Source organism: Pan troglodytes, chromosome 19, assembly GCF_028858775.2.
Source record: "Pan troglodytes isolate AG18354 chromosome 19, NHGRI_mPanTro3-v2.0_pri, whole genome shotgun sequence".
In the NCBI taxonomy this organism is placed as follows: domain Eukaryota; kingdom Metazoa; phylum Chordata; class Mammalia; order Primates; family Hominidae; genus Pan; species Pan troglodytes.
In genome coordinates, this window is record NC_072417.2 from 16,276,467 (window position 1) to 16,299,421 (window position 22,955).

A 22,955-nucleotide genomic window follows, 5' to 3' on the forward strand; every position below is an offset into this window, starting at 1 on the left:
GTGTGTGTGTGTGAGTGTGTGTGTGTGTGTGTGTGTTTTGTGGACTGAATGTCTGTGACCTCCCAAAATCCATATGTTGAAGCTTAACCTCCAATGAACGTGATTGTATTTGTAGGAAGAAATGCCAGTGGTCTGTCTCCCCTGCCATCTGAGGACACAGTGAGAAGTCAGTCATCTGCAAGCCAGGAAAAGAGCCCTCACTAAATCCAAATCTGCTGACACCTTGATCTTGGACTTTCCAGCCTCCAGAACCGTGAGAAATAAATGTCTGTTGTTGCTTAAGCCTCCCTAGTCTGTGGTATTTTGCTATGGCAGTCTGAGATGACTAAGACAGCGTGTGTGTTTTAAAGCAAGAAAGCAATATAAATGTACCTCATATTTCCTGGGTCTTTTTCAGCAGAGTGTAAAAATTGGGTTCTTATTAAGCATCAGTTCCCACTCATGGAGCAGGGACTCCAGCAGCCCTGGGGTCAGCTCCTCCTAGTGAACTGCAAGTGCACAGAGGGTATCTTACAGGTGCTCTGCAGTGAGTCCTCTCAGAGACCCTGTGGAGCTAAATTTCTCTCCCTCCCACTCTCTCCTCATTGTGGTGATATCTCTGATCCTGTGGATTCAGAGGAGAAAGCAGTGATACAGATGTTTATGGTGTCTGGCTCCAGACCACCAGCATCTGGTGCTGAAACTGGTGAGCCTTGGTAGCAACAGAATGAAGGACAACACCTTCAGCACCAGCCTGTCCAAGGCTCCAGGGATAAGATGAGCCAATATTCCCGTGAATCTAGGGTGACCAACCATCCTAATTTCCCTGGGACTCTCCCAGTTTTAGCACTGAAAGTCTCTTGTCCCAGGAAACTCCCCAGTCCCATGCAAATAAGGACAATTGGTTACCCTACTGCTAGTGTAAGATGTGTGTGGCACCCCATTCAGTTCCAGGCTGGGCACCTCAAGGAAGACTCCACCAGAAAATGGGCATCAGGAGTGCTGAGCAAAGCATCAACTCCTTCCCTAGCATTTTGTCTGGCTTAAAGCACCAGGTCCTCCTTCCTGGAATGAATCCCTAGAACTGTCCTGAGAAGACCACTATGAGGATGGCATTGAAGAGTCCATCACTTAGGCTGAGCTGAACCATTGACATGATCAAAAGGCAGCTCTGTCGATCTCATCAGTGTCTTGACAAGGAGCATTGAGAGCCAAGAGCCCTGTTGGTAGCCTGTGCTCAGGGCTACAGGACTGGGGAAGGGAGTTCCCCGGTGGAAGCTATACAACCTACCCTTCTGACATTCCCTGGCATTGACTCCAAGGAGGGTCATGACATGCTTCAGGGATGCCATAGCTCTCAAGCAGTCTGAGCTTCTAACTCAAAGTGCCTTAAGCGGTCTCTTTACACAGTCAAAGGCTGGGAGGTCAGTGTCAAACTCCTCTTATGTCTGGAGTCAGAGGAAAGAAGCTACACCAAGAGATGAGAAACATATAGGAGAAGAGAGTCTGCTGCGGCATGAGAAGACAGGCAGGGAGGTACAGAAGATATGATGGGAGAGATAGACCGAGCCTGAGTCCCTCATCCCCCATCCTGTGCCCATGGGCACAGAAAAACTCCATCCCCCATCCTGGATGTAGACTCACCTCTCTCTGGCCACACACTGATCTCTAACCTTGACCAAACCCTGAGCTCTGACCTTTGACTCTTATCAAAGACTGAGACCCTGGCTACACACTGACTCTTGACCCCTGACCCCTAGGCAGCTACTGGGAGAGTCGTCTATGGACTTTGCAAATCTCTCTTTATGTAACAGCAGACACAGGCTCTGTGTTCATGCACGAGCTCGGCTGCTTTTCCCAGCGTCCATCAATGCCCCAATTACCTGCAAACTGCTAACACTCAAAGGAATTCTCTCTGTGTATTAATTGGGCTAAGCACACGTTAATCAGGTAACCCAGGCCCCCTCCATGCCTGCTGGTGTTATTTTCTCCGCAGAACCAGGTAATTTCATTGCTGGGCTTCGGTGAAAGTTGAAAAGCAGTGTCAGCTTCTTCTGCTCTTAATTAGCGCTGGGCTTTCTCCGGTAAGTCACTGGTCATTATCAATGAGCTTGTAATTTTATGTCCCAGAATTAGAGACTGATGATTAAAGAGAAAATCAAAAGGCTGTGTTGCAGGTCCAATCTCCAAAGACACAGGCATTCTTTCAATCTCCATAATTTATTCCACTGTGACCTTTTCTTATAGCTTCACCGAGACTTCCTGAATTGCAACAACTCCTTCTCTTTGGGAAGGGGAGGGCTGTTTCTTCTTGCCCATCAGCAATGTAGGTGGCAGTGGCCAGCCCTCTGGCTGGTGGAGAGTAAGCTGGTGGCTTGTATGGGTTCTGAGGTTTTTCTTCAAAGAGGAGGCACACAAGGGATCTGGGAGCTCTTTTGTCTCCCTCGCTCCCTTTTGGTTCTGAGCACGCCTAAAGCTTTATCTGATCTCACTTCTGGGGCTTTGTACTTAGGACAGGGATGGTTCATGGAACTCTATCAGAACCAAACCAGGAAGGCAGAGGCTCGAGTTCCACTGGGCTCCCGATGCTTGGTCAGGACCCTGAAACCCGTGCGCCTCTGTGGGGCATAACGGGTAGTTTTGCCTGCACCCACTCCCCTTTCTTCTGGCCACAGCACCTTACTTTGCCCCCTCTTCTCTCAGTACATTAGTTAGGGTGACATCTCCCCCCACTTTCAGGGATGGTCTTGAGGCTCAGCCCTCACTGATTCTTGTATGCTCCTTTCCTATGGCCACGAGCCACTCAGGAACAGGCAGGTACGTGATCCAAGGAGGCTCAATGAGATTCGGTTGTGTTGGAACTGTGGGAGAAGGGAAGCTCTCTTTGCTGCAGTTGCTAAGCCAGGAGGGGGTCTGCAGGGAGCTGCCAAAGTGTTCAGTTTGATGCTGATTTAAAGACCACACCGTGGGTGGCATTCGCGAAGGGGTATTGAATGGCTGCCATGCACTTGGTTTTGAGAGAATATGGGGACAGAAGATGCTTCAAATATTCTCGAGAGGGAAGGAAAGACAGAATTTATTGGTAAATCTCTAACAGATAAACCTCTAAATTGGTATACTGAATACATCATCCTTCCAGATGGAGGTTGCTGGCTTGTTCAAGCCTGAGATGGGGGTGCCCCCACCCACCTGACTCCCAGCCCCACTCTCCGGACTCCCTTCTAGTCACTAGAGTTCTGTGTTTTCTCTCTGCTCACATATATCCTCAGGAGGTGGCACAATGTGTCTCAGAGCAGGGGGTTGGAGTCAGGATTCCTGTTTCCATCTGTTTGGGTCACTAACTAAATGGCTCTGAATAAGCAACATATCCAATACAAGGTTCCATTTTCTATTTTATTTTATTTTATTATTTTATTTTTTTTGAGACAGAGTCTTCCTCTGTCACCCAGGCTGGAGTGCAATGGCACGATCTCTGCTCATTGCAGCCTCCGCTTGCCTGGTTCAAGCAATTCACCTGGCTCAACCTCCTGAGTAGCTGAGACTACAGGTGTGTGCCACCACACCCGGCTAATTTTTCATATTTTTAGTAGAGACAGGGTTTCACCATGTTGGCCAGGCTGGTCTTGATCTCTGGACCTCGTGCTCTGCCCACCTTGGCCCCCAAAGTGCTGGGATTACAGGCGTGAGCCACTGCGCTCCGCCCAAGTTTCCATTTTCTACACTGGCTCTGCTTCTCCCACAACCCCCCGCACCCTGCCAGACCCCCGGGCTGCACTCTGTCAAGTTGCCGTGAACTCAGACTAACCTGGAGTACACGGAGGAGCTTGGGGAGTCGCCCCTCTTCTGAGCATTGCATCACTTCTGGAAGGACATTTCCCTCTGGATACTGAGGTTAAGAACAGATTGAAATCAGGAAGGACCTACTTAGGGCCTCCTTGGTTTTTGACTTCTTCAATCGTAAGCAAATTGAGGCCAAGACTCCCAAGCTGGGCAAATAAGACCTTGGACATGACTTTCTGCTGGCCTTACCTCCACTGTTAGTAAGAAGGGCCCTCGCAAGCAGAGCATGTGAGTAGCTTCTGAACCCCGAGTTGCCCCTAGCCAGCATCATGATGCTGCAGAGGATGAAGCTCCAGCACTGACCACCATTAAGGTGGCAGCACTCCAAGTCTGGCACCCCTGAGCCTCAGTCCCTGCCTCTCTCTTGTCCCAAAGTCTGACCACATCTCAGCCGGGACTCCAGCCTTCATCCCACCTGCAGCTCAGCAACTGTGAAGGGTTGAGGATCAATGATGGGCCCAGCTAGGAGGGGTTTGAGAGCTTTCACCACCTGTTCTGGGATGCAATGTCAGGGAACTCTTTGCTGGTCCAGGTTTGACCTTGTGTGAGGACCTGCAGCCCCACCTCAGGAGCCAGAAATCTAACTCTCCTTCCTCTAAGACTCTGGGCTTCTTCTGTCTTTGTCTGATCTCAAAGTTTGTGCATCTTTTAGCTCCTCTGGGCACCTGGAAACTCCTTATCCCATGGTCCTAGACTATTTGTATTTTGATCTTCCAAGGTGTTCTCCTGCTAGGATAAGGCCCTGTTACCAGCACAGCGTGGGCATGTGGTAGATAGTAATGTGGATAGATGTGTGGAAATGACGTGGTAAAAGAATGGTTGAATGGCTGGAAGTGTCCATGAAATGATAAAGTAATGATGGGTGGATAATTGGTGGATGGATGATGGGTACATTGGTGGATTGATGGATAGATAGGGCTCACTTTAGCAATGATCAGCTTGCTTGCAGCCCCAGGACCCCCTCTGTCATGCTCCAGTGCCTTGCCCTGCTACCTCTGACCCCTAGCCAGTCTGTCCCAGGCCCCTGCCCACCTCCCCATCCTTTTTCCTGGTGCCCCCTGCAGCTGCCTGGTGTGTGGTGGCAGATCTACCTGGTTTCTGGTTCCTGCCACCCTCAGATTTGGCCTATGCCAGGAACCTCCAGTAGTTCCAGTCCTGATCAAAGCTGAGGATACACTTGGGTTAGGGCCAGTTTGTGGGAGGCTGGGAGTGGTGTCCTAAAATATCAGATGCGTCAGCCCAGGACCTACCCTGCATTCGCCTTTCGACTCTCCAGAGGGGCAGGCTCCTTGCTTCTAAAAACTTGCGTTGGTTTTTCTTTTATGAAAAAATAATCAAAGCCCTAATGTAGTTGGCAGAGTTTCTGAAAGTCAATAGGAAAGAAGCAAAGGAAAGGAGCAAGCTGAGGTGGAGATAATTCTCAATGCCTCTGACTGAGACAGATCTAATTAAAACAAATCTTTAAAGCACAGACCTGGAGGCCGGCCGCAGAGGGAGTGGAAATCTCTGAGATGGACACTTCTCCTGGAGTTAGCTGCTAATGTTGGGACACACACCCTGGCTGCTACTCCTCTTGGCTCTTCCCAGAGCAGCCTGGCTACTGAGGCAAAGGACTCAGGCTTCAGGTACCTGATCTCTTCTCCCCAGGAACCCGGAACCAGGGTTTTAGGGAGACACAATGAATAGCTTGCCAAGACCCCCCTAAGGCAGGGACCTTGCTTTCTTGAGGCTTCATGAAGGGCTTTTTTCTGGGTGCAAGCCTTCATTCCTATGGAATTGTCAGTGCACATTTGTCAAATGTGCCTGTAATTCACCCACCTCTGGGACTCTCCCTTTAAACGCTCCCATCTGGCATCAGCCTCCTGCTGGGTCTCACCGCCTCTACTGAACTGCTTCCAGTCCTTCCTGTTTGCAACCCTAGGAGATACTGATGCACATATCTGAGCTGACATCCCTCCTTTGGTTGGATGTTCGAAGAGCCCCTCATCACTAACAAGGCGAAAACAATGGCATTTAAAACCCTTGGCAATTTGGCTCTGCCCCATTTCCCACCTGTCTGCTAAACCTCAGCTGTGATTCCTTCACCATTTTTTTTTTTTTTTTTTTTGAGATAGAGTCTCACTCTGTCGCCAGGCTGGAGTGCAGTGCGCGATCTTGGCTCACTGCAATCTCTGACTCCCTGGTTCAAGTGATTTTCCTGCCTCAACCCCCCGAGTAGCTGGGATTACAGGCACGTGCCACCACGGCCAGCTAATTTTTGTATTTTCAGTAGAGACGGAGTTTCACCATGTTGGCCAGGATGGTCTTGATCTCCTGACCTCATGATCCACCCGCCTTGGCCTCCCAAAGTGCTGGGATTACAGGTGTGAGCCACTGAGCCTGGCCCCTTCACTTTTATTTTAATTTGATCTTATTATTTTTATTTAATGTTATTGGGATAAAAATCCCATAATGTGATATTAACTGTTGCCCATTTTGAAAGTGTACAATTCACTGACATCCAGCACATTTGTGATATTGTACAATCATCACCTCCATCCAGCCCCAGGACATTTCATCACCCCACAGGGATATCCCATATCCACTAGCAGGCATTCTCCATTCTTCTCCCACTCCCCAGGATGTGGCAACCACTAACACGCTTTCTGTCTCTATGGAATCACTTATTCTGAACATTTCATATAAATGAAAGCATACAATATGTGACCTATTGCATCTAGCTTCTTTCACTTAGCATGATGTTTCTGAGGCTCGTCCATATTGTAGCATGAATCAATACGTCCTTTTTGTGGCCAAATAATAGTCCATCAGGATCTAGAACCAGAAATACCATTTGACCCAGCAATCTCATTACTGGGTATATACCCAAAGGATTATAATTCATTCTACTATAAAGACACATGCACACGTATATATATTGCAGCACTGTTTACAATAGCAAAGACTTGGAACCAACCCAAATGCCCATCAATGATAGACTGGATAAGGAAATTGTGGCACATATACACCATGGAATACTATGCAGCCATAAAAAAGAATGAGTTCATGTCCTTTACAGGGACATGGATGCAGCTGGAAACCATCATTCTCAGCAAAGTAACACAGGAACAGGAAACCAAACACCGCATGTTCTCACTCATAAGTGGGAGTTGAACAATGAGAACACATGGACACAGGGAGGGGAACATCACACACCGGGGCCTGTCGGGGGTGGTGGGGAGCAAGGGGAGGGAGAGCATTAGGACAAATACCTAATGCATGCGGGGCTTAAATCCTAGATGACGGGTTGGTAGGTGCAGCAAACCACCTTGGCACATGTATACCTATGTAACAAACCTGCACGTTCTGCACATGTATCCCAGAACTTAAAGTAAAATAATAATAATATTCCATAGCACGGACACACCACATTTAGTTTATCCATTCATTCATCAACAGACACTTGTGTTGTTTCCACCTTTGCCATTGTGCATAGTGCTGGTAATAAACACTCATGGACAAGGACTTGAGTCTCTTATTTCAAATGCCTTGGGTATATACCAAGGAGTGGAACTGCTGGGGTCATATGGCAGCTCTGTATTGAAGCTTTAGAGGAAGCACCTGAACCCTGGTTTCTCGATGTCCTCTGGACACACTGTGCCCTTTTGCCCTCAGTGTCTCCACACATGCTGCTCCTCCTGCATTTTATGCTTGTCCTTCCTTCCCTACCCGACAAACTTCTATTCCTCTTCCCAGACTCTGCTGGAGTGTTAGCCCCTTTTTGAATCCTTCTCACCCTGTGTGCAAACTTAGTGCAGGTGCTCTAGGCTCTGCGGCGGCTCTGCTGCAGCTCTTGGAATAGATTGCAGCTGCCTGTCTGTGTGCTCTCCCCTCCAGGCTGAACTGGGCATTCTTTGAGCATGGAGACCCTGCCTGGATCATGTTTACCTCCTCAGTGCCAAGGCAGGTGCTTATGAGCTTATGAGATGCTTTTATGGGGACTGAGTAAATGGGGGGCCCATGTGTGTGGCATGGGACTGGGATCGCTGGGCTCTTCAACACAGAGTTTCTGGGAGCCTGTGGCTGTTGAGGACCCCAAGTGCCCCAGAATGGCCTCGCTTGGCTCCAGGGCAGTGCTCACATTTGTTCTCCTCCCTCTCAGTATGCGGTGGCCGGCTGTCGGCCCTGCGCAGGCATTGTCATGCTTCATTAAGATTGCTTTTGTTGCTGCGTGCTGAAGTTTTCACTGTTGCTAGGTTGTCTTTTGTTTCATATACATTTCCCCATTTTTTTTCCTTTGGCAAATAATCAGCACCCAATTAATTCTGAATTTCCCATTGTTTGCTCCAGCTGTCGAGCTCCTTGCACGAGCAAAGAATGATTGTTCAATGTTTTCCTTGTAACGAACTGTGAGAGTCGGCTGGGTCACTTCTGGTTTTGAGGAGAAGAGCGGGTGAGAGACAGAGGCACATGGAGAGCTTGAGAAACAGAGACAAAGAAAGAAAGAGAGGGACAGAGAGACACAGAGGGAGGAAAGAAAAGAAAAATAGAGATGGAGAGAAAGAGAGGGCTGGGCGAAGACACAGAAACAAGCATAAAGAGACAAGAATATTTGGAAATAGATACACACTCAGAAGTGGACAGTCCCACAGACGCACAGAGGGAAATGCACTTACAAAGACACATGGAGAGAGAGAGACAGAGATCCTTTAACACACACAGACCAACAGGGAAAACACAGTGGGATACACAGAGACACACAAAGAGATAAGGAGAGACACAGGACAGTGATAGAGGGGCCAAGGGAGACACAGAGAGGAAGAAACAGACCCCGGATGATTGAATGATGCCTGCGTGAGTCTGTGTAGCAGCAGACTCTGGTGTCAGCATAACAGTGATCAGATCGGACATTACTGAGTGCCCACCACATACCTGACGCTGTAACAGGATCCACTCACAATCTCTCTGGAATGCAGGCACTGGCATCCCTATTCTCCAGGTGAGGAAACTGAAGCTCAGAACTCAATAAACATACACACGGCCACACAGCTAGCAAAAGCCAAGAGGAAATTTGAAACAAGCGTCTCTGCCTCTAAAGCCCAAGTTCTTAACGCTCATACCCTGATGCTTCCCAGAAGACCTGCTCTTGGGTCTCAGTTCTGCTACTGAATAGCTAGCTGTGCAGCTGAGAGGTGACAGCGTGCTGGCAGTCCTCACAGCCCTCGCTCGCTCTCCGCGCCTCCTCTGCCTGGGCTCCCACTTTGGTGGCACTTGAGGAGCCCTTCATCCCGCCGCTGCACTGTGGGAGTTCCTTTCTGGGCTGGCCAAGGCCGGAGCCGGCTCCCTCAGCTTGTGGGGAGGTGTGGAGGGAGAGGCGCGGGCGGGAACTGGGGCTGCGCACGGTGCTTGCGGGCCAGCGCGAATTCCGGGTGGGCGTGGGCTCGGCGGACCCCGCACTCGGAGCGGCCGGCCCACGCCGCCAGCCCCCGGCAGTGAGGGGCTTAGCACCTGGGCCAGCAGCTGCCGTGCTCAATTTCTCGCCGGGCCTTAGCTGACTTCCCACGGGGCAGGGCTCGGGACCTGCAGCCTGCCGTGCCCGAGCTTCCCCCTCCCCCCGCCCGCCCCGACCTCCGTGGGCTCCTGCGCTGCCGGAGCCTCCCCGACGAGCACCGCCCCCTGCTCCAGGGCGCCCAGTCCCATCGACCGCCCCGGGGCTGAGGAGTGCGGGTGCACGACGCGGGACTGGCAGGCAGCTCCACGTGCGGCCCCGGTGTGGGATCCACTGGGTGAAGCCAGCTGGGCTCCTGAGTCTGGTGGGGACTTGGAGGACCTTTATGTCTAGCTAAGGGATGGTAAATACACCAATCGGCACTCTGTATCTAGCTCAAGGTTTGTAAACACACCAATCAGCACCCTGTGTCTAGCTCAGGGTTTGTGAATGCACCAATCCACACTCTGTATCTAGCTACTCTGGTGGGGACTTGGAGAACCTTTATGTCTAGCTAAGGGATGGTAAATACACCAATCGGCACTCTGTATCTAGCTCAAGGTTTGTAAACACACCAATCAGCACCCTGTGTCTAGCTCAGGGTTTGTGAATGCACCAATGGACACTCTGTATCTAGCTACTCTGGTGGGGACGTGGAGAACCTTTGAGTCTAGCTCAGGGATTGTAAACGCACCAATCAGCGCCCTGTCAAAACAGACCACTGGGCTCTCTGTAAAATGGACCAATCAGTAGGATGTGGGTGGGGCCAGATAAGAATAAAAGCAGGCTGCCCAAGCTAGCAGTAGCAACCCGTTGGGGTCCCTTTCCACTCTGTGGAAGGTTTGTTCTTTTGCTCTTTGCAATAAATCTTGCTGCTCACTGTTTGGGTCCACATTGCTTTTATGAGCTGTAACACTCGCCGTGAAGGTCTGCAGCTTCACTCCTGAAGCCAACAAGACCACCAACCCACCAGGAGGAACAAACAACTTCAGACGCGCTGCCTTAAGAGCTGTAACACTCACCGCGAAGGTATGCAGCTTCACTCCTGAAGCCAGCGAGACCACGAACCCATCAGGAGGAAGGAACAACTCCAGACGCGCCACCTTAAGAGCTGCAACACTCACCGCGAAGGTCTGCAGCTTCACTCCTGAGCCAGCGAGACCACGAACCCACCAAAAGGAAGAAACTCCGGACACATCTTAACATCAGAAGGAACAAACTCCGGACACGCCACCTTTAAGGCCACCTTTAAGAACTGTAACACTCACCGCGAAGGTCCACGGCTTCATTCTTTAAGTCAGTGAGACCGAGAACCCACCAATTCCGGACACACAGATACAGCCAAGCCTCTTTGCTTCTCTGGGCCAGCCTCTCTGGAGCTGAATCGTGGCTGGCTGGATTTGAGGAGCCTGCATGGGCGCACTCTCTCTCTCTGAATCCCAGCTAGGGCTCTCCTGGCTGTAATTACTAAGACTCAGCTGCTGGGAATTTCCACGCCTCCTACCTCTCTACAGGGCAGTCCCTCCATATTAGGAAACCCACTGGCGCGCTCCGCCATAATCTTCGCAAGACTTCCGTTGTTGCGTCAAGTTGCAGATTGCCTTTTAACAGAGAAAAAAGTGACAGGTTTGTTTCTGGGAAGGGGGGATGTGTTTGCGATCAGGGAGGACGGGACGGTTGTAGCTTGGGTTAAGATGCACAGACAAGCATCTTCGAACCCACATCAGGTGGGACACCCCGTTTGCTCCCAGGAGGGCTACTGCGGGGTAGGATTAAGTGCTTGTTAAAGAGGAGAGCTGTGGTCGGTGCGGTGGCTCACGCCTGTAACCCGGCACTTTGGGAGACTGAGGTTGGTGGATTATGAGGTCAGGAGATCGAGACCATCCTGGCCACCATGGTGAAACCCTGTCTCCACTAAGAATACAAAAATTAGTCGGGCGTGGTGGCGTGCGCCTGTAGTCCCAGCTACTCAGCTACTCAGGAGGCTGAGACAGGAGAATCACTTGAACCTGGGAAGCAGAGATTGCAGTGAGCCGAGATCGCACCACTGCACTCCAGCCTGGGTGACAAAGTGAGACTCCGCCTCAATAAAAAAAAAAAAAAAAAAAAAAAAAAAAATCCCATGAGGAAGGCCTTGGGGTGGGGTGTGTGCGTGGGGGGATTTGCTTCCATCATCCAGCTCATCCAGCACATAATGTTTGTTATATCACTATCTAATGTACAATATATCTTATTTATCTGATTTGTCTGTCTGTCTAGAATATAAACCCCATGAAGGCAGAGATTTTTGCCTGTTTTTTTTTCATATATAATATGCACTTAAATGTTTGTTGAATGAATGAATGCTAGTCTGTATCTATCATGAATTTCAGGCCGTCGATAGTACCCAAATTTTCTTCCCTCTGGCTGAGGTGGGTTGGGGGATTCCGGAGAAGCTGGAGAACTGTTGTGGTTTCTTTCAAGAATAACACCCCAGAAGCTGCAGCAAGGTTTTGAGCAGTAACATTCCATTTGTGTTTTAGAAAGATGTCTCTGCTGGCAGTGTGGGGCGGGGGCAGACCGGCTTGGGGATGCTGGAGGCTGCAGCTCTAAGTAGAGGATGGTGTTATCCAACACCCGGAGGCATCAGGACCTGCAAAAGTGCTGTCAAAACAGGAAAATGCTGTGAACTTTAACAAAATTGTCAAGTTCACCAACTTTTTTTTTTCTCTGTTAAAGATCTTGCTTGCTTGACTGGTTTTTCCAAATTCCCAGAGCTTCTCTGAAGTCAGTCAATATGGCATTATTGTCATTTGGGGAACAGTAAATCTTTGAAAAATGCCTTTTGCGTTCTGGATTTGTGGAAACCGTTTGAACCGTGGTGAGTCCTTCGAAACACAGTGTTTTGATTTTCTCAATAATTTCTTGAGGATCATTAGAAATGGGAATTCAAGAGTTAGAATGGATTTTTCCCATAGGCTGCATACATGTCACAAAGCATGATTTATTATGGCACTTCAATAAGAACTTATGGAACAGGCAAAGGTGTCCACTCAGCAGCCCTTAGGAAGCTCATTTTTGAGGCTTATGGGTCCACCGTTTTCCAGACGCCAGGAGGTGTGGGCAAGAGCCTGTCTCAGGGTAGGAAGATTGCTCTTGGTAACTCATGAGTCCTTCACACCTGGGGTTGAGCCACCTCCGCCCCCCAGCCTCCACCTCCGCCCCCCAGCCTCCACCTCCGCCCCCCAGCCTCCACCTCCGCCCCCCAGCCTCCACCCCCGCCCCCCAGCCTCCACCCCCGCCCCCCAGCCTCCACCCCCGCCCCCCAGCCTCCACCCCCGCCCCCCAGCCTCCACCCCCGCCCCCCAGCCTCCACCCCCGCCCCCCAGCCTCCACCCCCGCCCCCCAGCCTCCACCTCCCACTGCTGCATGGAGCCCTATCAGACCAGGTGACCCTCAAGCATCCTTCAAAGCCTGCAAGGTTTTGGGATTTGGAGTTCAAGTGCAAACTCATTTAGTTCATGCCTTACTAGTCAGTGCCCAGGGAGATAGGGAGTAGGTGGGGTTGGTCGTGCCAGGGTCTGGGATGGTACAGGCTGGTCTCGAGTAGGAGGGAGTAGAAAGAGAATAAACTTGTTTCCTCCTTTTTTTATCTCTTCCAAGGAAGGATTGAAAGGGTATGTCCAAGGGCATTATGGAAACTATGGCTTTGCCAGAAGGTGTTGATGAGAGAGACAGTCACGGGTGACTGAGGCCCTGGCTGTGGTCTTCACTGCCATCCCTAAGAATCTGTTTTGGTATTTTATGTGTGGCAGGAAAGAAATCCTATGTTCTCACCAGCCTCCTCACTAGACCCTGATGTCTAGTGTGGTTCTGCACACATGCCGCCAGTCCCTTCTCCGAGCTCCTGCCCATGCTGCGCCTTCTGCCTCAAATGTACTTCCTCGTGCACGTGGCTCGAATCTACTAGTATTTTAATATTCAGCATGGGAGAACCCCCTCTGTGCTTCCTAGGACTTGCCCCAGCAGAGTTAATGGCTCTGAGTGCCCTTTATACAGCCCATATCACATTGTAATGTTGCCTGTTTGCCCTCCCAAGAATGCCTGAGGGTGAAGAAAGGTCTCATACATTCTTGCAGCTCCGAAGGCCAGCACAGGGGCAGGCACATAGTAAATGGTGGTTGAATTTTACTAATCTGTCCGGGCTCAGAGTCCTGCAGACCTGAGTTTGAATCTTCTCTCCTGCCATTTGTCAGCTCTGTGACCTTGCGCGAATCAACTGGCAAGCTCATCAGCCTGTTTCCTCACCTCTGTACCTGACCAGGGGAAGGTTAAGTAGATGGAATGGGTTCTATAAACTGAAAAAACAAAACAAAAAAAAACACCCACACGTATAATACTTATTGAGCCACCTGTTATGTGCCAGAAACAGCTCTGAGCTCTTTACATGTATAAACTCTCTAAATTTTCACAACAACCCTACGAGCTAGGTACTGTTGTCATCTAATAATAATGTGAGGAAACTGAGGTGCAGGTGTTAAGTCACTGGCCTACGACCACAGAGCTAGAAAGTAGCATGATTGGGATTTGAACCTGGAGAAGGTAGCTCCAAAGTCCATGTGCCTAACCATAATCCCAGCTCCCCGAGGACATCGCTATTAATATTTATTGAGTACCTACTATGGGCTGAGCACTTTATTTCAACTCATCCTCACAGAAACCCAATCAGGTATTATTACTCTTACATGAGAGATGAGAAAATTGAGGCTCAGAGAGGTTAAGGAGCTTGTCCTAAGGTCACACCGGTAGTGACAGAGTTAAGATGCTAGCTGATGAGCCCTAAAGCCTGTGATTTTTTTTCTATTCCTTTCTCATTTCTTACTCCCTTAATTGTATTGCAGAAGAAACAGAAGACCAGGGAACAAAGGTGTTTTGCCTGGAGCCATGCAGTGGCTTCTTGGTGGAGCAGGAATTAAGACTCAGCCTTGGTTAACCACAGCTTTGCAACAACCACCTCCTGCCAAACCTTAGGACTCAGAACTATAGTAACATCTTATTTTCCTTGATTTGTGATTGGCTGGCTGTTCTGCTGCTGGTATTTCTGGGCTCACTGTGTTCCCTGGATGGTTGGGCGGGCTGGCCTCACTGTACATGTCTGGCTGTTGCCTGGGTTCCTCAGTTAACCTCCATGTGGCCCCTCAAGATCAGTTTTCTTACATAGTGGTCTCAGGGGAGAAAGAGGGAGAAAGCAGAAACAGCAGGACCCCTCAAGGTCTGGCCCAGAAGATCGTGGCATCACTTGGACTGAATTTTATTGGTCAGTGCAAGTCACAGGTGAGCTCAGATTTAAGGAGAGGGAAAATAGACTCTGCCTCCTGGAGGGAGGAGCTGCAAAGCCATCTTGTGGTAAATACATAGGAATGGTTGAGGCCATCCTGAAAATTCTTCCTAGAGGCCAGGCATGGTGGCTCACGCCTGTAATTCCAGCACTTTGGGAGGCAGAGGCGGGCAGATCACCTGAGGTCAGGAGTTTGAGACCAGCCCGGCCAACATGGTGAAACACCCCCTCTCCACTAAAAATACAAAAATTAGCCGGGCGCTGTGGTGCATGCCTGTAATCCCAGCTACTCGGGAGGTTGAGGCAGGAGAATTGCTTGAACTGGGGAGATGGAGGTTGCAGTGAGCCAAGATTGCGTCAGTGCACTCCAGCCTGGGTGACAGAGTGAGATTCTGTCAAAAAAAAAAAAAAAAAAAAAAAAATTCCTAGAGCTCCTGACTCCCAGCCTGGTGCTCTTTCCCCTCCCGTGTAGTTGGGACATTTTGCTCTTCTTCAGCCCATGCCTGGTATCGGTTTATTGTACTAAAAGACTCAGTTTAGCTTGGCCTAGACTTTTTTTCCTGAGTCAAGTAGTGCAGGGCTCAGGGAGGCCTCAGGCTCCTGCAACTTGCCTCTCCATTCCGAATCCCTTGGTGATGGCCACATTTGGCTTTGAGTGTCCTTGTGATTTGGGCCACCCCCTGATCTCTGCCCTCTCCACAGCTGGTCTGGGAGGGTACTGCTCATTCTAATGGCCTGGGTCAAGCCAGCTTCACCCCATGGGCTTCTGACCTCCTTTCTGGCCCTTGCTGTCCTGCCCTGCCAAAAGGGCACTTCATTAGTAAGTGAGATTTCCTGGAAAACCTCCAAGGGCCTGGAATGACTGAATATTTCAGGCTAAGTGGGAAAAACTACCTGAAAGCACAGAGGATGGGAATGAGTGTCCAGGGCAATTAAGAAAAAATGTGCAAATCTTGGTTCCCTTTTGCATTTCAGGCCAAGAGGGAACTCTGGCCTCAGAAGAATGGCCGGGAAAAAACATACACACCTTGAGCTGGGTTCAAATCAGCAAAACTTCAGCAACTGCTTACTTCTGGCCAACTCAGGTCACCTGCAGCCAGGTGCAAAGGTGTGTGCCAGAATCAGAGAGACTGTATTTCAGGAAAGATTTGTGCTACGTGAGGCGCTGCTGTTTTAGGGATGGAGGGTGATGACAGAAGATTTGTAACCCTTTAACTGTGATGCAAAACAGAATAGTGAAAGAAATCCCCCTTCTGGGTGTATATCCAAGAGGAGCAAAAGCAGGGGCTTGGACAGAGATTTGCACACCCATGTTCATAGTAGCGTTATTCACAAGAGCCAAAAGGTGGAAGCTTAAACATGATAAAGTTGCTAAATTATATATGTATGTTTTTACCTCAAATGCTTTAAAAAAAGGTGAAAACAATCCAAAGTGTCTATTAATGGGTAAACAAAAGGTGGTATTCAGGCTTCAAAAGAAGTGAGATCCTGACACATGCTACACCATGGATGAACCTTGAAGACATCATATGCTGAGTGAAATAAGCCAGATACCAAAAGACTATGATTCCACTCATACGTGGTTCCTAGAATGGCCAAAATCAGGGACAGAAAGTAGAATGGTGATGGCTGGGGTGGGGGAAGCGGGGCAAGGGCGAGTTGATTAATGGGTACAGAGTTTCAATTTTGCAAAATGAAGAGAGTTCTGGAGGTGGTGGTGATGGCTGCACAGTGTGAATGTGTGAATGCCACTGAGCCGTACACTTAAAAATGGTCAAGATGGTAAATTTGATGTTGTGTATATTTTACTGCCAAAAAAAAAAAAAATCCTTAGAAGTGCAATAGAAAAAAAATGTGGGAAGTGGCTGGTTACATTTCCAGGCCACATGCCATGTGCAGAGCGGGAGTGGGAAAGTTTCGGGGACATCAGGAGGGAGACCCTGGACAAAGGAGGGGAGTGCACAGAGCAGGTTCATTCTCCAAAGTCAAGGTCACACTCCTCTCCACAGACCCAACTGTGAGTCCTGAGATGCCCCAGACAATTAAATAAGGCTTGAATCAAAATGATATTTTACTTGGAAGAAAGAAAAAGCAAGAAGCACAGGTGTTTTCTTTCCACCCTTTGGATATATGGCATCTGACTGTGAACGGTATGTAACCACTTGTTAAGGGAAAAATAGGCATGTATGTTTACTAGTGAATCAAGCAAAATAAAAATCAACTGGCCACATTGGCCCTGACCTTTTACTTACCACCTTCTTCCCGTAGGAATTCTTGCTCTTGGAGTGTGTGCCGTCCGAGAGTCTCCACACTGAAATGTTCTTTAATCCAGGGCCTCTTTGACATTGTTCTGCACAGGTTCTACTATGGGAATGCAGGAGGTTCATCTTTAGGATCTGTTTGCCTTCATCAGCATGACTTATAACCCTCGTGCTTCCTCCACAGATGGCACGGCCACCTTTTGCTGTTTCTTAATCCAGAGCTTTCATTTAAAGATGATAAAAGAAAACATCTGCCGGGCACGGTGGCTCACACCTGTAATCTCAGCACTTTGGGAGGCCAAGGTGGGTGGATCACCTGAGGTCAGGAGTTCGAGGCCAGCCTGGCCAACATGGTGAAACCCCGGCTCTACTAAAAATACAAAAAATTAGCTGGGCGTGGTGGCAGGTGCCTGTAATCCCAGCTACTTGGGAGGCTGAGGCGGGGGAATTGCTTGAACCTGGGAGGCGGAGGTTATAGTGAGCCGAGTTCATGCCGTTGCACTCCAGCCTGGGTAACAAGGGTGAGACTCTGTCTCAAAAAAAAAAAAAAAAACCATCTTGGGCAGTAAAAGAGCTCATGAAGCACCATGACCAGCCCCCCAGAGAGGGGAACACTGCTATGGGAAACATTTTCTAGTGATGCTGCAAATAGCAGCGTGTGCCCTGTGACCGGCCTTCCTGTGGTGCTGTGAGTCTGTGCCAGCTCAGGCCTCCAACGTGGTGACAGGCAGTTGAAACCACCACTTTGTTTCCAAAAGCATGAAAGGATTATGCATAAACTGAGAGGTGGGTGGATAAGCAGAGACACAGAAACTCCAGAGTGTGAATGGTCTGGTTGGGGTTGAGGATGAACGTGGGGAGGTGAGGAGTAAAGAGGGACAGGGACCCACCTACTGTGTGCTGAAACCCCAGTAGGCACTTTGTAAAGTCTGTTCACCTCTCACCACAGTCTTGTGAGTTAGGAGTTATTGTCATAAAATAGTTGAGGAGGGGCAGTTGCAGTGGCTCATGCCTGTAATCCCAGCACTTTGGGAGGCCAAGGTGGGTGGATCACCTGAGGTCAGGAGTTCGAGAGCAGCCTGGCCAATATGGTGAAACCCAGTTTCTACTAAAAAAAAAAAAAAAAAAAAAAAGCCAGGCATGGTGGTGGGTGCCTGTAATCCCAGCCACTCTGGAGGCTGAGGTGGGAGAATTGCTTGAACCTGGGAGGCGGAGGTTGCAGTGAGCTGAGATTGCATCATGGCACTCCAGCCTGGGCGACAGAGTGAGACTGTGTCTGAACAAACACACAAAAAATAGTTGAGGAAAGTGAGGCCCAAAGTGTAAACAGCTAATTAGTTGGGGATGAGGATTTGAAATGTCTGGATGGCCCCATAGTCAACTGGTTCTCACTCCATCACATTGACACAGCTTCTGCTTTGAACTTTAACCTGTGAGCCACAGGCAACCACCAAAGGGTTCTAAATAGGGGAGTGATGGGTTCAGAACTCAATTTTAGCAAAAGCCCTCTGGCAGAAAGGTGGATGATGGATGGGAGGGAGTACTGGGGCTAGGGGGCAGAGACCGGTTCTGAGATTGTTATTGTAGACTCAGTAAAAGCATCGGAAGTAGGGCAGGAAATGGAGGTGGGGCGGGGAAGATGTGTTAACCATAATCGTATATTGTATAACTTGGTTTTTAAAAAACATACTGGGAGGTAAGAATTTTCCTTGCTGTTTTATAAATAAGGACACCAAAGTCATATGACCGGAAGGCTCCCAGCCCGGCTCTGAACTTGAGTGCCTATGACTCAAAGGCTCCTGTAATTTCCTCTAAGCCACCTCATGAGCGCTCCCGCGTGGGCGGTGTCAGATTGGATCCAGACGTGAGGAGAAAGGCAAGGTAGGGTGGCTTTAGAGATACAGAAGTAAGCCGCGGTGGTGGAGTTCTTACCTGGAGAAAGAGAAATCAGGAGGGTGTGGGTTTGGACGCAGCAGGGTATCCAGTGGAAACACTAAGCCAGCAGCTGGAAGTGGAAGTTAGAGGCCTGAAGTCTGGAGATCGCAGATGGGCTGTGGGTTTGAGAGTCCGAAGGGTAGACCTGCTGTCTGAAGGAATGGGAGTGAAGAGGAGAGAGGAGATGTGAGAGAGAGAAAGGAGAGACGGAGAGGAAAGAAGAAAGAGAAGAGAGATGCTGATAGGGCCTCAGGGATGCTAGTGCCCAGGGGGTGGTGAAAGGGAGGAGGGGAGAGAGATACAAAGGAGACTGAGGGTGGGGTGAGGCATAGGGAAGTCAAACCAGGGAAGAGTGTGAAGAGGGAGGTGACCGCCAGTCAAATGCTGCAGAGAGGGGAAGAGGATAAGGCAGAGTGGGTGCCTGGGAATTGAGCCTCGGTGGTTGGGGGTCAGGGGTGGGGTTGGAAAGCTAGTGAGGAAGGTGGACCACAGTACTGTGTAGATGCCTGGGCGGGGGCTGCCTGGGAACCTCCTCTGAGGGTCTTGCCTGGGGACTCAAACCAGGATTCTATAGACAACGTCTTCATGTGGCAAGTTATTTTTGCTGTGAACCCACATGGTCGCGCCTGGTAATTATAGGGTAAAAGGAATTAAGCAAGACATAATTTCTCCCCATCAAACCTGACTGTTTCACATCTCCACCTCGCACCGGCAGGCAGGCTTTCTCCCTTCACGGGTGCCACTTTGATTTCAGTCACGTTGGAAAGGAATTTGAAACATCTTCAAAGTGATTAAAGAGAGGAAGTGATTGCAAATGTGGGCTAAATGCAATAATCACATTAACTGTTTATGGCCATGGAGCTTTCAGGAGGGAAGGCCTTGTGGTAGCTGACAGTGGGGGTGGGGCTGGGGCTGGTGATAGTGGTGGCAGAGGTGGCGACGGCACTGCAGGTGCAGGTGGAGGATGGCTCAGGTGCAGATGCAGGTGCAGGTGGAGGATGGCTCAGGTGCAGGTGGAGGGTGGCTCAGGTGCAGGTGGAGGGTGGCTCAGGTGCAGTGCAGGTGCAGGCACAGATGCAAGTGGGGATGGATCTAATTGTAATATTAATTATTATTATTACAGCTACTGTTTTTTGAGCATTACTACTCCCTTAGTGCTGTCTCCTTTAACCTTCATTAGAGCCTCATGAAGTGGGCATGATGGTCCTCATAATAAGGGGAGCAAGGTCCAGAGAAGTTCAGTCATTTGTTGAAGACACACACCTAGGAAGGGGCAGGGTTTGGATATGGAGATAGTCCCATCCCAATTTAAAACCACTCAGCCTCAGCTTCACTGTGTGGGGTCCATGGTCCACGTCTGCTCCCTATGGCATCCCAAGGGGACTCTTTCATGTTCAGGGAATTTGACCTTTGAGTCTAGACCTGGGACTGAGTGGGTGAAACCCTGGCTGATTATTCACCAAAGACTCCAAGACATAAGGGTACTCCTGTGACTCCCTCCCTCCATGCAGGCAAGGTCTCGCTCTGTCGCCAGGCTGGAGTGCAGTGGTGCAATCTCGGCTCACTACAACCTCCACCTCCCGGGTTCAAGCAATCCTCCTGCCTCAGTCCCCCGAGTAGCTGGGATTACAGGCGTGCACCACCATGCCCAGCTAATTTTTGTATTTTTAGTAGAGATGGGGTTTCACCATGTTGACCAGGCTGGTCTTGAACTCCTGACCTCAGGTGATCTGCCTGCCTCAGCCTCCCAAAATGCTGAGATTACAGGTGTGAGCCACTGTGCCTGGCCTCAGATGCCTTTATAAAGCAACTTTAGTTTTGCCTCTTTAAACTCACTTTGTAGGACTTGTTTTCCCCTGATCCTAATGAGATCTCCAGAAGGCCCTGCACTTCTCTGACCACATTTAGATCATAAAATGTTCTCTGGTTGCCTCAGCCCCTTGGACAGTCTCAGTTCAGTAATTAGTATGTCTAATCTGGGGCAATACCCAAGGCTCCAAACTTCATTTAAAGCTTGCAATCAGGAAAGGGAGTTGGGGGAGATTTTTCTCTCTTTACTCCCTGCAATAGGTTCCTATTGAAGCTGCATCAAATTATCATGAACTTAGAGGCTTAAACAACACAGATTTACTGTCTTATAATTCTTGATTATTATCTTGTGGTTCAAAAGTCCAAAATGGGTTGTCAGGACAGTATTCCTGTGGAGGGTTCTAGGGGAGAATCTACTTCTTTGCCTTTTCCAGGTCTCAGTGGCTGCCTGCATTCCTTGGCTTGTGGTCCCGCATTGCTCTGACATCACTTCCAGTTTCATACCTCCTTTCCAGTGCATGCTTTCTTGACAACGAATCCCCTAATTTTGTATTATTTGCAAAATTGTGGATAGGCTGAGAATCTCCTAATTCCTTTTTCTTGACAGTTCTCTCCTCGATTTACCTCTTTCCTCTCATGTTTTACTATAAGCAGCATGAAGAAAACAGGCTGCACCTTCAACACTTTGCTTGGAAATCTCCTCAACTAAACATTCAAGTTCATCATGTATAAGTTTTGCTTTCCACATGACTGTAGGACACAGTTCAGCTAAGCTTTCTGCTTCTATGTAACAAAGGTCCACTTTCGTCCAGTTTCTGATAACACGCTCCTCATTTCCTTCTGAGCCCTCATTAGAAGCATCTTTAAACTTCTATTTCTGCCAATGGGCTGTTCACAATGATTTGGGTGTTTAGTAAAATGATACATGTTTTATTATTGTGCTCCTTATTTCCTTCTGGTCATTCATGGTGGAGGCTTTAACATCCATCTTCCTAGTGGCAGTATGTTCAAGACAATCTCTGCTTTCTCTATTGTGCCCCTCAATATTCTTTCATCCTCTGCCAACTGCCCAGTTCCAAAGCCATTTCAACATTTTTGTGTATTTGTTATAGCAGCACCTCACTTCTAGTTTCCAGAAATCTCTATCAGTCAGAGTTCAACCAGAGTAACAAGGCCAATGGGAGATAAATATTAAGAGATTTATTGCCTGAAGTTGGCTTATGTGATTGTAGGGGCTGCCTAGGCAAGCCTGAAACTTGTAGGGAAGGCTTCCAGGAAGGGCAGGATGGAACTTGCAGGCGCGAGCTGATTCTGCTATCTGCAGGTGGAATTTCTTCTTCTTTAGGGAAGTCTCAGTTCTGGTCTTAAGGCTTTCAGCTTATTGAATCAGGACCACTCGGATTATCTGGAATAACCTCCCTTCCTTAACATCAACTGATTATGGACTTTAATCACATCTACAAAATACCTTCACAGCAACACATGGATTCATGTTTGTTTGAATACGTGGGGATTGTAACCTAACCAAGTTGACACATAAAACTGACCATCACACTGCCATTCTCCTCTCCTCATCCCACTAGCTAATGAGGGATGAGTGAGGCTAGGAGGTGTGGACTAGGGTAAGGGAAGAAGAAAAGGGCAGGGATGGTTTTCATAACTGTGTGTATGGGGCGAGGGGAATCTGGCAATTATTTCCTCTGACATCAGCTGCTGTTTAGAGCCAAGCCTTTCTCTCATAGGTGCTGCTGAGAGTTTTTCAGACCCCTGGTACTATCAACCTCTGCTGGATAATGCTGCATAACAAACAGCTCCAGAACTCAGTGGCTTAAAACCAGCATTTATTCTCATGGTCATGGGTTTGCAGCTGTTTGGCTGATTCAGACTGTTTGGCTGGTGGGTCTGCTTCAAGCTATGGGTTCAGGTGGCTGTGGCTCCAGGTTGTGGGTTTGGTTCTTGGCCCCTCTGTGTTCCTTGTAGGGCTCAGGCCCAGGTTCATCTTCTCAAGATGGATCACTGGGACACCAGAGGGCTAGCCCAGCCACATGCAAGCATATTTGCAGCCCTGCCTTGCTCACCTTTTCGCTGCTTTCAGAATACCCCTTTGGCCATAGCAAGTCACCGGCCCAGCTCAAAGTAAAGGAGCAGGGCACCTGTGAGCAGTCACCTGTGCTCACCAGGAGTCCATAGCCAAACTGTGACTATTATAAAGGAGTGAATCATCGTGACTTATGATGACATATACTACCCTCATCCCTATTCTTGGGTCTCTTTTACTTGCCCACTCTCTGTGGGCAGTTTATGACATTCTCTGTTGACTTCTGATTCCTGGGGATGCTCTTCCTCA

At 49.1% G+C, this 22,955-nt stretch overlaps 1 long non-coding RNA gene across 1 annotated transcript in view; it reads left to right on the forward strand.

Moving 5' to 3' along the window:
• The first annotated feature begins 10,058 nt into the window (after nucleotides 1–10,058).
• The window catches only part of LOC107969125 (uncharacterized), a 159,842-nt gene continuing 146,945 nt past the window's right edge, over nucleotides 10,059–22,955 (forward strand). Inside the window, exon 1 of the long non-coding RNA XR_001710727.3 lies at nucleotides 10,059–10,912. This is a non-coding gene — a long non-coding RNA (uncharacterized LOC107969125). The remainder of the gene's footprint in view (nucleotides 10,913–22,955) is intronic.